This window comes from Macrotis lagotis, chromosome 1 (assembly GCF_037893015.1).
Source record: "Macrotis lagotis isolate mMagLag1 chromosome 1, bilby.v1.9.chrom.fasta, whole genome shotgun sequence".
In the NCBI taxonomy this organism is placed as follows: Eukaryota; Metazoa; Chordata; class Mammalia; order Peramelemorphia; family Peramelidae; genus Macrotis; species Macrotis lagotis.
Window position 1 is genome coordinate 300,031,468 of NC_133658.1, and position 12,332 is coordinate 300,043,799.

Consider the following 12,332-nt stretch of genomic DNA (forward strand, 5'->3'; position numbering starts at 1 on the left):
TTGTCAGTAGTTGTTCTTGAAAATATAGCAGATCTATGGGCAAGTTCATCCCTAAGATACAATAGATCAATAAGATTACCATAGGACCATACTTTGGGGATACCTAGAATAGCTCATCTAATGTAAGTGCTTAACTCATAATTAATATATTAATGATCATTAATAATATCAGGTATGATAAATATCAAGAGAATAGCATGGATTCTTAGAACTGAAGAAGCCAAAAGAAGGGGCAGATTACTTTGAGGTGACTAGACAGTAAAGATTTCTAGAATTTAAAGGACAGGTAAGATTTGAATAGGTGGAAAAGTATAGGCATTCCCTTTGGAGAAAAGAGTGTGGTGGTAGATGTAGAAGACATAAACAAGAAAGGATATGGGTAATAGTGAGGAGAATAGTCTGACTGGAGGAGAAAATTCCCTTTGGGGTATAAGGAGGAAGAGTTGGAGAGAAAAATTGTGATTATAATATGGACAGAGAACCCTGAATGATATTCAGAACTCTAGACTTGTAAATAGTGAAGAGTTATTAGATATTTTTGATCAGGGAAATGGAGCTCTCAGTTGTTTTTCAGTCATGTCTGATTCTTTGTGACCCTCTTTGAGTTTTTTTTTTTTGGCAAAGACATTGGAGGGGCTTGGCATTTCCTTCTTCAGTTCATTTTACAAATAAGGCAACTGAGGCAAATGGGTTAAATGCCTTGACCAGGGTCATATAGCTAGTAAATATGTGAGACCAGATTTGAAATGCCAAAGAGGATTCTTTTTGACTCCAGGTTCAGCACTCAGGAGAATATTTCATTCAACAACAAATTATTATTATTTGTGTACTTCTGGAGTAGAGACAAGGTTTAGATAAGATACTTAATGGAATTTGAGTTCTACCAAGGGGCTAAGACTTAAACACAAACTATTTTTAATATTATATGAAAAATACAAAGTGATCAGTGAAGTTCACAGGAAAAAGAACAATAGGGTATCAAACTCAGAACTTTAGACGTTAGACTCTGGGCAATTAGTGGAAAAAAATCTCAGAAGCCATCTTGACCAGTTCTGTTACTTTACGTATAAAGAGACTATGTATGAATGTGGCTAATCACTTAAAGTCCCTAATTTAGAGACTCCCTATTTTAAACTCTGAGGTTCAAGTGACTTGCCCAAGATCATATCAGTATAATACATTAGAGATGGCATTTGAAAGAGATCTAGAAAATTATTCTTTCCATTGAATTATATTACCTCTCAGTTCTTTACCCTGTCTTAAGTCTCAATTTTCTCATCTATAAAATGAGAATAATAATAATAATAATAATAATAATAATAATAATAATAATAATAATAATAATAATATAAACTTCACAGGGTTGTTGTCAGAATCAAGGAAACATGAAATCCTTAGCAAATCATAAAAATGTTAGCATAAGTATCAGTTATTATCATCATTATACTGTGGCATGGGACAATTGAGAGAGGTAGGATCAGGAAAGGTTTCTTATAGGAGTTAATATTTGGGTTGGACCTCAATATTCTTGCTGAATAAACTCTTCCATTCATGGAACAGAGGCCTACTGATTCTCAATATAAGCACTGAGTAGGTATGGGTAGGAAATAATATACCAACCATGATAATATTTGGATCAGTAGAACTTCTTATTTGATATTTCTTATCTAGATAAACACATTCTGAGAAGTAATCACATTCCTTTACTTATGTTTTCTTATTTTCAGGGGCACATTTATCTGCAAATCAAATGACTTCAGTGAAAGAAATTCCTGCTCATAAGAATGAGACCTAGAGGCTTCTGGGAAGGAGAGAACTCTCAGGAAGAAGGGCTGGAATTTAGACTGGAGACCACCTTCTCTTCATAAACAAATGTTTCAGGACTTCTTGGTAAAAGAATTAACAAGAAGAAGGCCCAACTAACTTTCAAAAACAAACAAAATTCCTCTTTAGAGGTGGAATTATATATCAGATGTGAATCATAACAAATACCACAGAAGTGAAAATAAAGAGAAACTCAACAAGGCAAAAAGCCTAATGAATTAACACTAAAGAAGATTTATCCTCTTTTAAAGTCTAATTTTTTTTTCAACTAACAAACATTTTTCCCTCTACTACTGCCTCCAGCAAGGAAAAAAAAACCAAAATCTTTTTAATAAATAAGCATAGTAAAGCAAATAAATTTACATAATAGCTATGCCAAAAAATGTGGATTTTATTCTGCATATTTAGAACATAATTTTTACATCTGGAAGTGAATATAGCATGCTTCATTACTAGTCTTTTTTTTTTAGGTTTTTGCAAGGCAAAGGGGGTTAAGTGTCTTGCCCAAGGCCACACAGCTAGGTCATTATTAAGTGTCTGAGACTGAATTTAAACCCAGGTACTCCTGACTCCAGGGCCGATGCTTTATCCACTATGCCACCTAGCCGCCCCCATTACTAGTCTTTTGAAATCACAGTTGATCACTTCATTAATCAGAGTTCTTAAGGTTTTCAAAATTATTCACTTTTTATCATAGTTATAAATTGGTTTTGTAAATCTCACTTCATCCTGCATCAGTTCATGGAGGTCTTCTCAAGTTTCTCTAAAACTGTTTTCTACATGATTTCTAACAACAAAATAATACTCCATTACATTCATATGCCATAACTTATTCAGCCTCCCCGTTGATGGGCATCCTCTTGGTCTCAATTGTTCATCCAACACCTGCTTTCAATCTCCCCTAAGGGACACATCAAACAACCCACAGGCTTGTGCTTGAAAACATAGTTTGATTTATCCACTCCCCTCCCACCCCCTCACCACAGAGATCTTTTAGCTTTAGTCCTACTCTCCCAGCCCATAACAAGGGGGTTGACAATTTTACCCAGACACAAGAAAAAGAGGCAGGGGAATATGTTGCCTTGATTGGGCCCTAGTTAGAGAGCACCAAGGCAGCAGAAATTCTGTCTAAAAGATCCTTTCTAATCTCCCCCAAGTCTGAAAATAGTGTCAGTCATCGATTCACCCAGGAAAAGTAAAAAAGGAAAGGAGTCAAGGAAGGAAATGAGTGGGGCCACTCTGTGCCTGTAGGAAAGGAGATCGGAACCCAACTAGGGCCAGTCCTGTTTTCCCATAGGATACTCAGCCAGAGCCCTAGGACAGTGAACACTAAATCCCTGAATGTAGGAAGTGGCTAAAGTCATAAATAAATTTTTAAAAAATAGAGGGATATTCAATGCTCATGACTAGAACATGAAATTATAGTAAAAATAGTAATACTATCAACATTAATTTATGGAATTATTTATAACCAAAATACTGAAAGGATAGTTCACAAAGCTGAACAAAACACCAAAATTAATTGGTAGCAACAAATGTTATGTTCCTGACATTTACTGAGCACATGACAGTGGATAAATCATGTAACCTTTCTAAGTTCAAGGCCAGTGGTTCTTAGAATATTATTATGCCTTTCAGGGTATCTATGAGGTCAAAACTATTTTGATAATTACACTAGGATGTTTTAGTTTCTAATATGCCAAATATCAACAAATATAATTCACATAAACTAAAACCCTTTCTGAGCCACTCAATAATTTTTGAGATTAATAGGTGTGGAGATCGTGGCTAAGGACAGATATTTGGCATATAGTTACCAATGAAGATATTTCCAGAGTTGGGCTCAGGAAAGGAACTTTGAAGAATGGATAGTGTTCTATTTGGATTTGAGTAGCAAGCCTTTCTAAGCAAAATGCAAAAGTGAGATACAAAAACAAAAAATAAGTCTGAGAGGGGCGGCTAGGTGGCGCAGTGGATAAAGCACCAGCCCTGGAGTCAGGAGTACCTGGGTTCAAATCCGATCTCCACACTTAAATGACCTAGCTGTGTGGCCTTGGGCAAGGCACTTAACCCCATTGCCTTGAAAAAACTAAAAAAAAAAATTCATTATGGGGCGGCTAGGTGGCGTAGTGGATAAAGCACTGGCCTTGGAGTCAGGAGTATCTGGGTTCAAATCTGATCTCAGACACTTAATAATTACCTAGCTGTGTGACCTTGGGCAAGCCACTTAACCCCATTTGCCTTTCAAAAACCTAAAAAAAAAAATAAGTCTGAGAACTACTATTCTAGTAAACTCTCTAACACAATGAATAGTACAAAAGATGGAATACTAGTGTTTACTAAACTGGAAGTTTCATCTACTTATTAAATTATGGCCAAATTTCCCTATTGAGAACCTATTCTTCTTTATAACTTTGAGTAAAACACTGTGGCTCCAAGGTTCTCAATTTACTTCATTATAACATGAAGGTACTGGAGATCTATGAATTTTTTTCTGGGGTCCTAGGTTCATGAAGCCCCTTGCCACTTTTTTTTAACCTGCTATTCATTTTAGGATTCCTTCTTATCCTGAAAATAGAGACCAAAAGTCTTTTGTATCTGTATAGATATCCCTTTTCTTCCTCCCATTATTACCATTATCTCCACACCTCCCCTAATATGTCCTCCAGCTCTTTCTTCTTGAAGGCTATACACCAGGAGAAAATGTGATATTTTTTAAAGCCAGATTCCCAGATATTAGAATTCTATAAGGGTAGGGAAAAGCAACATTTCTCCCCATTTCCAAGGAAGCTGAATATGATTCTGATATAACAAGAAATTCTTCAGATTATTAAAAATAAACCCTGGCCTGCAGCCTACTTGACACATTAATCTTTTCTGACAGATGCTGACTTGCAAACACAGTCTCCAACACCCAGAAGCCAGCCCGGTCCTCTACTGAATGATATTCTGGAGCTTTCAATGCCTATCTTCCTTCTATTGACTAGATCTCTGCTAGTGCAATCTCCAAGTGAAATCTCTCCTCTTCCTAGATACAAAAGGTTGACCAGTGTTCTGGGTGATGGCTTATGCCACCAGAATTCCCAGGTTTGGGAAAGAATAAGGCTGAGAAATTAACCTTGGGCTAAGATAGTTATAAGAACCATATAAGTGGGACTGGGTGAATTCAGATACTACCTAAACTTAGGAACCATGTGACACTTAACCTCTCTTTGCCTTAATCTCTTAACCTTTTGTAAAGGATGTTGAATTTAATAGCTTCCAAGACTGCTTCTAGTTCCAAATCTTTGAACTTGTGATCCTATGATTCTATGTGAGGAAGACTTTAAAATGGTAACAAATGATATCAGACAAGGACCGATGATTCTGCAGGTATGAAGATCATGGCCAAGGGCAGATATTTGTTATGTAGGTGCCAATGAAAATACTTCCAGAATTGGGTTCAGGAAAGAGACTTTAAAGAATTGATAGTGTTCTACTTGGATTTGAGCATTTCTAAGCAATTATGTAGCACTTAATTATTCCTAGGAGTTGTGCTTACCACTTCTTATTCATTAAGTAGTTAATTAATTGGTTTATTTATTTGCAAATGCTATCTTATTTGGTTCCATTAGTTTCTTCTTGCTTTGAACTTTACCATGATGCAGGAAAGAACAGCAATGATTTTGTCTCCTGACAATTAGCCTGATGGATCATAAAGGTGTAGAAAGGTAAGTTGCCAGACCAGGATTAAATTCAGTTCCACAATTCAAATGTGTTTTAACTATCTACTATCTTCTAGACACTGAGTTGGGCGCTTGAGATACAAAAACAAAAAATAATTAATACCTTGCTCTCAAGGAGCTTTTATTCTACTGGGATCAACCATCCCTTAGGCTTGTTCTGTTCAATCCAAATGAGCAAATAATGTCCTCAGTACATTGGATTAAATACTGGTAATATAAAGACAAAAGCAGAGTCTCTATCTTCGAGGAATTTAACATCCTACTAGGGGATATAATATTTAAGTATATATGTAAATATTAATTTACATAGTGAATACTGTTTTTTAAGGATGATTTTTTTCACTGTTTTAAAAGCTAGGGGGTTCAATAAAATTTTATGGAGAAGGTGGAAGCTAAAGATTTGAGAAGGGGTGATGAAGAGAGAAGGCATTCTAGACAGATGGAATGCTGAGTTCAATTTTAGGGGAAGCTATAGCAACAAAATGTTCAAAAACATACTATGAGAATATTAATGTCAATTTAAAGTTGAGTTCTGCTCCAGTGAACAAATTTGCTCCCTCCTGCCCATGCCTCATTGTTCATGACTTGATAGTATTTTTTCTTGCTCAGTACCTTTCTGCCGACTAGACACTATGAATGTGTATTATGAATTTATATATCTGACAAGAGTTATGATACTCCTTGATCACTTTTCTCCCAGATAGAGTGCAAATAGTCACATTGTTCAAATGCCAAATATATGTTTGCCAAAAAGATTATTTTATGGAGAACTCACACAAGGCAGGCACTTATATAGTGGTCAGAAAAGGTGATACAAGGATACTCATAAGATCTTTTGAAAACTTTGAAATTGATTGTGTGGCATGAGAGATATTGGCACAGGACTGCCCAGCATGGCATGCCCTCATCAAAGAGGGCACTGTACTCCATGAGCAAAACAGAATTGTAGTAGTCAAAAGAAATGTGAGGTGCAAAATTTAGAGAATCCACCCCCCAAAGTTTACATGAGCATACCTGATGTGTAGTAGGCATTCTAACCTCATGTTCATCTGGTTTGCCATAGTCAACACACTGTAACTTGACTCAAAGTCATGTTATTTTGATCCTCTTAGAGAATGAATGACAACAACAACAACCCAAAATGAATTCTGTGTCTCTCCAATTTCTTTATTCTCCCAGTGTCTTCCTCATTCTCCTTCTAATAATAATAATAGCAACAATGATAACAATGGTTGGCATTTATATGGTGTCCTAGGGTTTCCCAAGTAGTTTGTATATTCTCTTATTTATAGGAGTATTGACCTTGACTTAACCTTAGCAGACAGAAGTGAATCTAGGTTTGATCACTGGTTGAATCAATGTACCAATGTACCAATCTGGCTTGATGAGATGCATTTAGAATTAGGAATACAAGGTTAACAAACTATGAATTTAGCAAAATGCATTTGATTAAGGTGTGTAAAGTTATCACACTTTACTAATCACAGTGTCCTTGGGAGGTAGGGATCAAAGTTTAGACCAGTCAATGATCAATCGTACTAAGGTCTCCCTTCCACTCAGTCCCTGTGAATCTGCCTAGCAACAACAATCATTTGTAAAGGCAGATATCCAGAAGATATGCACTCTCAGCAGAGATATACAATCCATGTTATGTCTGAATCATCACACTCATAATGTGCCCAGAGGATTGTAGGGCAAAGGAGTCATATAAGTGAAGCCTAGCTTGTGATACTTGATAGTGAGTACCTAAATTCCTTCTTTGTACCTCCTAATTCATGATCCTCTTATAATCTGGTCCTCACAACAAAATGTTGGAAATAGACGTTATCATTTTAAAAATGAAGAAATTGAATCAGACAGAGGTTAAATGACATTTTCTGAAGCCCAGAATTAGCAAATGTTTGAGATGGGATTTGAACCCAGTTTATTCTAGCTTTAAATGCAATGTTCTCCCACTACAGGCTGTGCCTAGCAACTCACAGTCTAATATTGCTTCTGGTTAAAAATGGACCTAGTTAGTTAACTGACAACAGAAAACACTACTTTTCCAGGGTTACATATGTGTATATGTATTTGTGTGTGCATGTGTGTGTGTGTTTGTGTGTGTGTGTGTGTGTGTGTAGTAAGGAGACCTGTATTAGTTATCTGATATTTATTCCATCTCAGGCATTTATGGCAGAGCAGTATGATCCTGGGTATATCAATTACTCTTTTTGACCCTTGTTTTTCCCTACCTGAAAAATGGTAATAATAATAATACATAATAAACACACCTGAGAAATGAATGACCCAATGGGTGTCATCTGCAAAACTGGAGAATTAAAGCAATGATGTGGACAATTTAAAAGAAGAACTGATTGACAATGAGACTTTTGGAAACAAACACCTGGCTACAGGAAACCTGTGCATTCTGCCATCTAGCCACTTGAGAGACTTAGATTCATTTATGCCCTATAAAGAAATTCTGTCCCATCTGACTTTCTGGTGTTGGAAAGGGATGGAACACAACTGAGTGTAAATACATAAGAGATTCAGAGAAAGTTTTATAAGTGAAAGAAAAATCTCAGTATCATTTCTTGTTTGCTACAAAACTAATGGATTGGCTCACAATTATTGTTCTATTTTATAGCTGTGCTGACTTATTTTCTTTTTCCTCTGCATGTGAAGGTTGTTCCATACTATGTTATATAGACACTGTGGGTGACAGAAGAGAACTATCAGACCTGATCTCAAGGAGTTTACAGTTTAGGTGGAGAAAGAATATTGAAACAATTATGGAAAATTACAAAATAACATCTAATCAAGTGCTAGTGTTGATGAAAGTGTATTATGGTGCTATAGAAAGGTAGTTAAAGAAGGGAGACATCAATATAGGCAGAAGTGAGTTTGATGAAAAGGAGTGGGATCTGTTCTAAGTTTGAATGTTACTCCAATGGCAATTTTCATCCTCCCTCTGCTCTGTCTTTGTCTTTGTCTCTCTTTGTCTCTCTTTCTCTTTTTCTCTCTCTCTACCCCCTCTTTCTTCCATGAGAAAGAACAACCTTCACATGCAGAGGAAAAAGAAAATAATTCAGTACAGCTATGAAATAGTGCAGCAACTGTGAGCTAATTCATTAGTTTTCTAGTAAACAAGACTAAGGGAATAGGTCCTTTTTCCTTTAATCACTTTGCTATACAGACCTAGAAGATATTGTAGCGTCAAAGGGTATGCACAGTATTAAAGTACTTTGAACATAGTTCCAAATTATTTTCTAGAATGACTGGATCAGTTTACAACTTCACCAACAATTCAATAGTACCCTAATTTTTCCACATCTTCTCCAATATTTATCAGTTTCCTTTTCTGTCATATTAGAAATCCAATAGGTGTGAGGGTTCCTCAGAATTGTTTTAATTTGCATTTCTTAGAACATTTTTTAACACAACTATAGCTTTGTTTTCTTCTTCTGTTCATATTCTTTGACCATTTTCCATTGGGTAATAACTCATATTCTTATAAATCTGACTATAAATTTGAGAAAGGAGGTTTTTATTAGAAACATTTGCTTTAAAGTCCTTCCTTGCCCTAGTTTTCTGCTTTCCCTCTAATCTTGGCTGCATTGGTTTTGTTTGGGAAAACTCTTTTTTAATTTAATGTAATCAAAATTATCCATTATACATCTCATAAGGCTCTCTTTCTCTTGATGGTCATAAATTCTTCCCTTATCCATAAATCTAGCAGATAAAAGATTCCATGTTCCCTTAATTTGTTTTTTATCACCCTTTATGCCAAAATCATGTATCCATGTTGACCTTATTTAGATATACAATGTGAGATATTGGTCTATACTTAGTTTCTATCAATCTATTTTACAGTGTTCCAGTTTTGTCAAATAGTAAGTTTTTCTCCCAAAAGCCTGAATTTTTGTGTGTTGTTTACTGTCATTTACTAGATAACTATGGTTATTTACTACCTAAGATAGTTCTCTGATCCTGGTATGGAACCTACCTCATCTTAGTAAAGGGACTTTGTGGTTTTTTTCTGTAATCTCCTTGCTAGTATTTTTTTTAAGTTTTTGTTTCAATATTCATTAGAGAAATTAGTCTATAGTTTTTCTGTTCTTCACTCTTTGATTTAAGTATTAGAACCATATTTGTATTGTAAAAGGAATATGGTAGGATTCCTTTGTTTTTCCAAATAATTTATGTAGCATTGGAATTAATTGTTCTTTAAAAGTTTAGTAGAATTAACTTGTGAATCCATAGAACTTCTGAGAAAGCTCATTTATGATTTTATAAATTTCTTTTTCTAGGGTACCTGTTCTCTTTCTGATTATCTGGTCAATTTATATTATTTTAAAAATATTCATCCATTTTACTTAGATTGTCAGATTTATTGGCATATTATTGGGCACAATAGATCCTAATAATTAGCTTATTTTTTGGATTCTTCCATAATAACTTCTAAAACATTTTTCCAATAGAACTAATTTCTAGATTTATTTCTAGCTCAATAGTTTTCTTACCTTCAATATTCTTCAACTCTTGTTTGTTTTTCAAAATTTCCAATTTGATGGAGATTTTAAATTTGTTCTTTTCATAGGTTTTTTAGTTGCATGCTCAATTCATAGACTGTACTTTATTTTATTGATATAGTTATTTAGAGATATAAAATTTCTCCAAGTTTCACTTTGAGTTTATCCAAAAATTTTGGTATGTTGGTTCATTGTTGTCATTCCCTTTAATGAAATTATTTATTGTTTCTATGTTTTATTCTTTAACCCACTCATTTTTTAGGAATAATATAATTTTCCATTTATTTTTGATCTAAGTTTTCATGGTCCTTTATTGAATGCAATTGTTATTGCATTATCATATAAATAAGATGCATATAACATTTCTGCTTTTCTACATTTGGTTGTGAGGTTTTTATGATAAAATTTATGTGTGGGTGCCAAGTACCACTGAGAAAAAAAATATTACTTTCTAATTCCATTCAATTTTTTCCAGAGCTCTATCATATCTAACATTCCTAAAATTCTATTCATCTCCTTAACTTCTTTCTTGTTTTTCTTTTAGGTTAGATTTATCTAGTTCTGAGAGGAAAATGTTGAAGTAGAGTTTTACTATTCCTCTTGTAACTCATTTAACTTTTCCTTTAAGAATTTGGATGCTGGGTAACAAGGTATTGCAGTGAGTAAAGCATGCAGCCTGCAGTCAGGAAAACCTGAGTTCAAATCTGGCCTCAGACACTTGATCTTCCTAGCTGTGTGACACTGGGCAAGTCATTTAATCCTATTGTTCCATAAAAATGAAAAAAAAGTTGGGTGGCATATCATTTAGTGCATTATATGTTTAGTATTGATATAACTTCATTGTCTATTGTACCTTTCAGCACAATGTGGTTTTTTTGTTTATTTATTTCAATTAGATCTACTTTTGCTTTTGCTTTGTCTGAGATAATTTTTGCTGCCTCAGCTTTTAAAAAAATTAGCTGAAGTGTAATAAATTTTGCTTCAGCAACTTACCTTTATCTATGTATCTTTGCTTCATGAATGTTTCTTGTAATCAACGTATTGTCAAATTCTTTTTTTTAATATATACTCTGCTATCCATTTCTATTTTATGGATAAATTCATTCCATTTAAATTCATAGTTATGTTAATTAATTGTATCTTTCCCTTCAAACTATCTCTCTCTCCCCCCTCCACCTTTTCTTCTTCTTTCTCTCGTCACCTTTTTATCTTTAAAGGTTTTTTGCTTCTGACCACCTCCTCCCCAAATCTACTACCTTCTGTCAATCTGCCCTTCTCTTATTCCTTTCCTTTCCTACTTCCCTGTAGGTCAAGTTAAATTTCTAAAACCAGCACTTTATGTGTTATTTTCCCTTTGAACCAATACTGAGAGTAAGGTTCAAACATTACCCACCACCCCTTATCTTTCTTTCCACAATAAAAGCTCTTCCTTTTTCCATATCCTCTTCTCCCAGAGTATTACTCTTTCTCACTCCTTAATTTTATTTTTTCAAATTATAAGTCAACTCATACTCATATCCTCTAATCTTCTAACTGCCCTAATAAAGATAAAGTTCCAAGTAGTTACATTTATCATCTTCCCTTGAAGTAGTGTAACAGTTCAACATATTGGATCCCCTATGATTTCTCTTTATTGTTTATCTTTTTATACTTTTCCTGAGTCTTGTAATTTTAAAGAATTTTCTAATCAACTCTGGTCTTTTCATCAAGAATGCTTTAACATCTTCTATTTCACTAAATATCCATTTTCCTGCTAAAAAATTATACTCAGTTTGGTGGTAATCCTAGTGCCTTTGCTCATCAGAATATCATATTGCAAATACTATCTCTGCTCTGGAACTGTGATCAAGATTCACCTTCCCTGGAGCTGCAAGTATTAATACTTTGCCTGGAACTGCTACTCAAACCACTTATGGACAAGAAGCAGGTCCTGCACCCAGTGTGCCAACAAAGGGTCCCTGCAATCTTCTTCTGACTAGTTGTTCAACCCCTTTATCCTCTGGGTGAAAATTTCCAAAGTACCCCTTCCCATTGTTGCATAAAAGCAGCTGTTCCCAAGCCTGCTGGCTTGCTGAGGCATAGCTCACACCACACTATGCTCCAGACATGACCCTCCTCCAGTGAGACAGACCTTTCCTAATGATCTCTTAAGTTGTCTTGGGCTGGCATTTGGGTCAATCCATATTTTTGTTCTACTACTACTACTCTAGAATGCAATTTAAGAAGTCATTTTAATGTTGTTTGGATGACAATTTTAGAGAGTTCAGGT

General features: G+C 34.9%; 1 long non-coding RNA gene across 5 annotated transcripts in view; it reads left to right on the forward strand.

Annotated features, from left to right (window-relative positions):
• Positions 1-9,733, forward strand: part of LOC141505445 (uncharacterized) — a 182,695-nt gene extending 172,962 nt beyond the window's left edge. For all 5 annotated transcript variants that reach the window (XR_012473605.1, XR_012473604.1, XR_012473603.1 and 2 more), the window contains one exon: positions 1,728-9,733. This is a non-coding gene — a long non-coding RNA (uncharacterized LOC141505445). The remainder of the gene's footprint in view (positions 1-1,727) is intronic.
• The last annotated feature ends 2,599 nt before the right edge of the window (positions 9,734-12,332 follow it).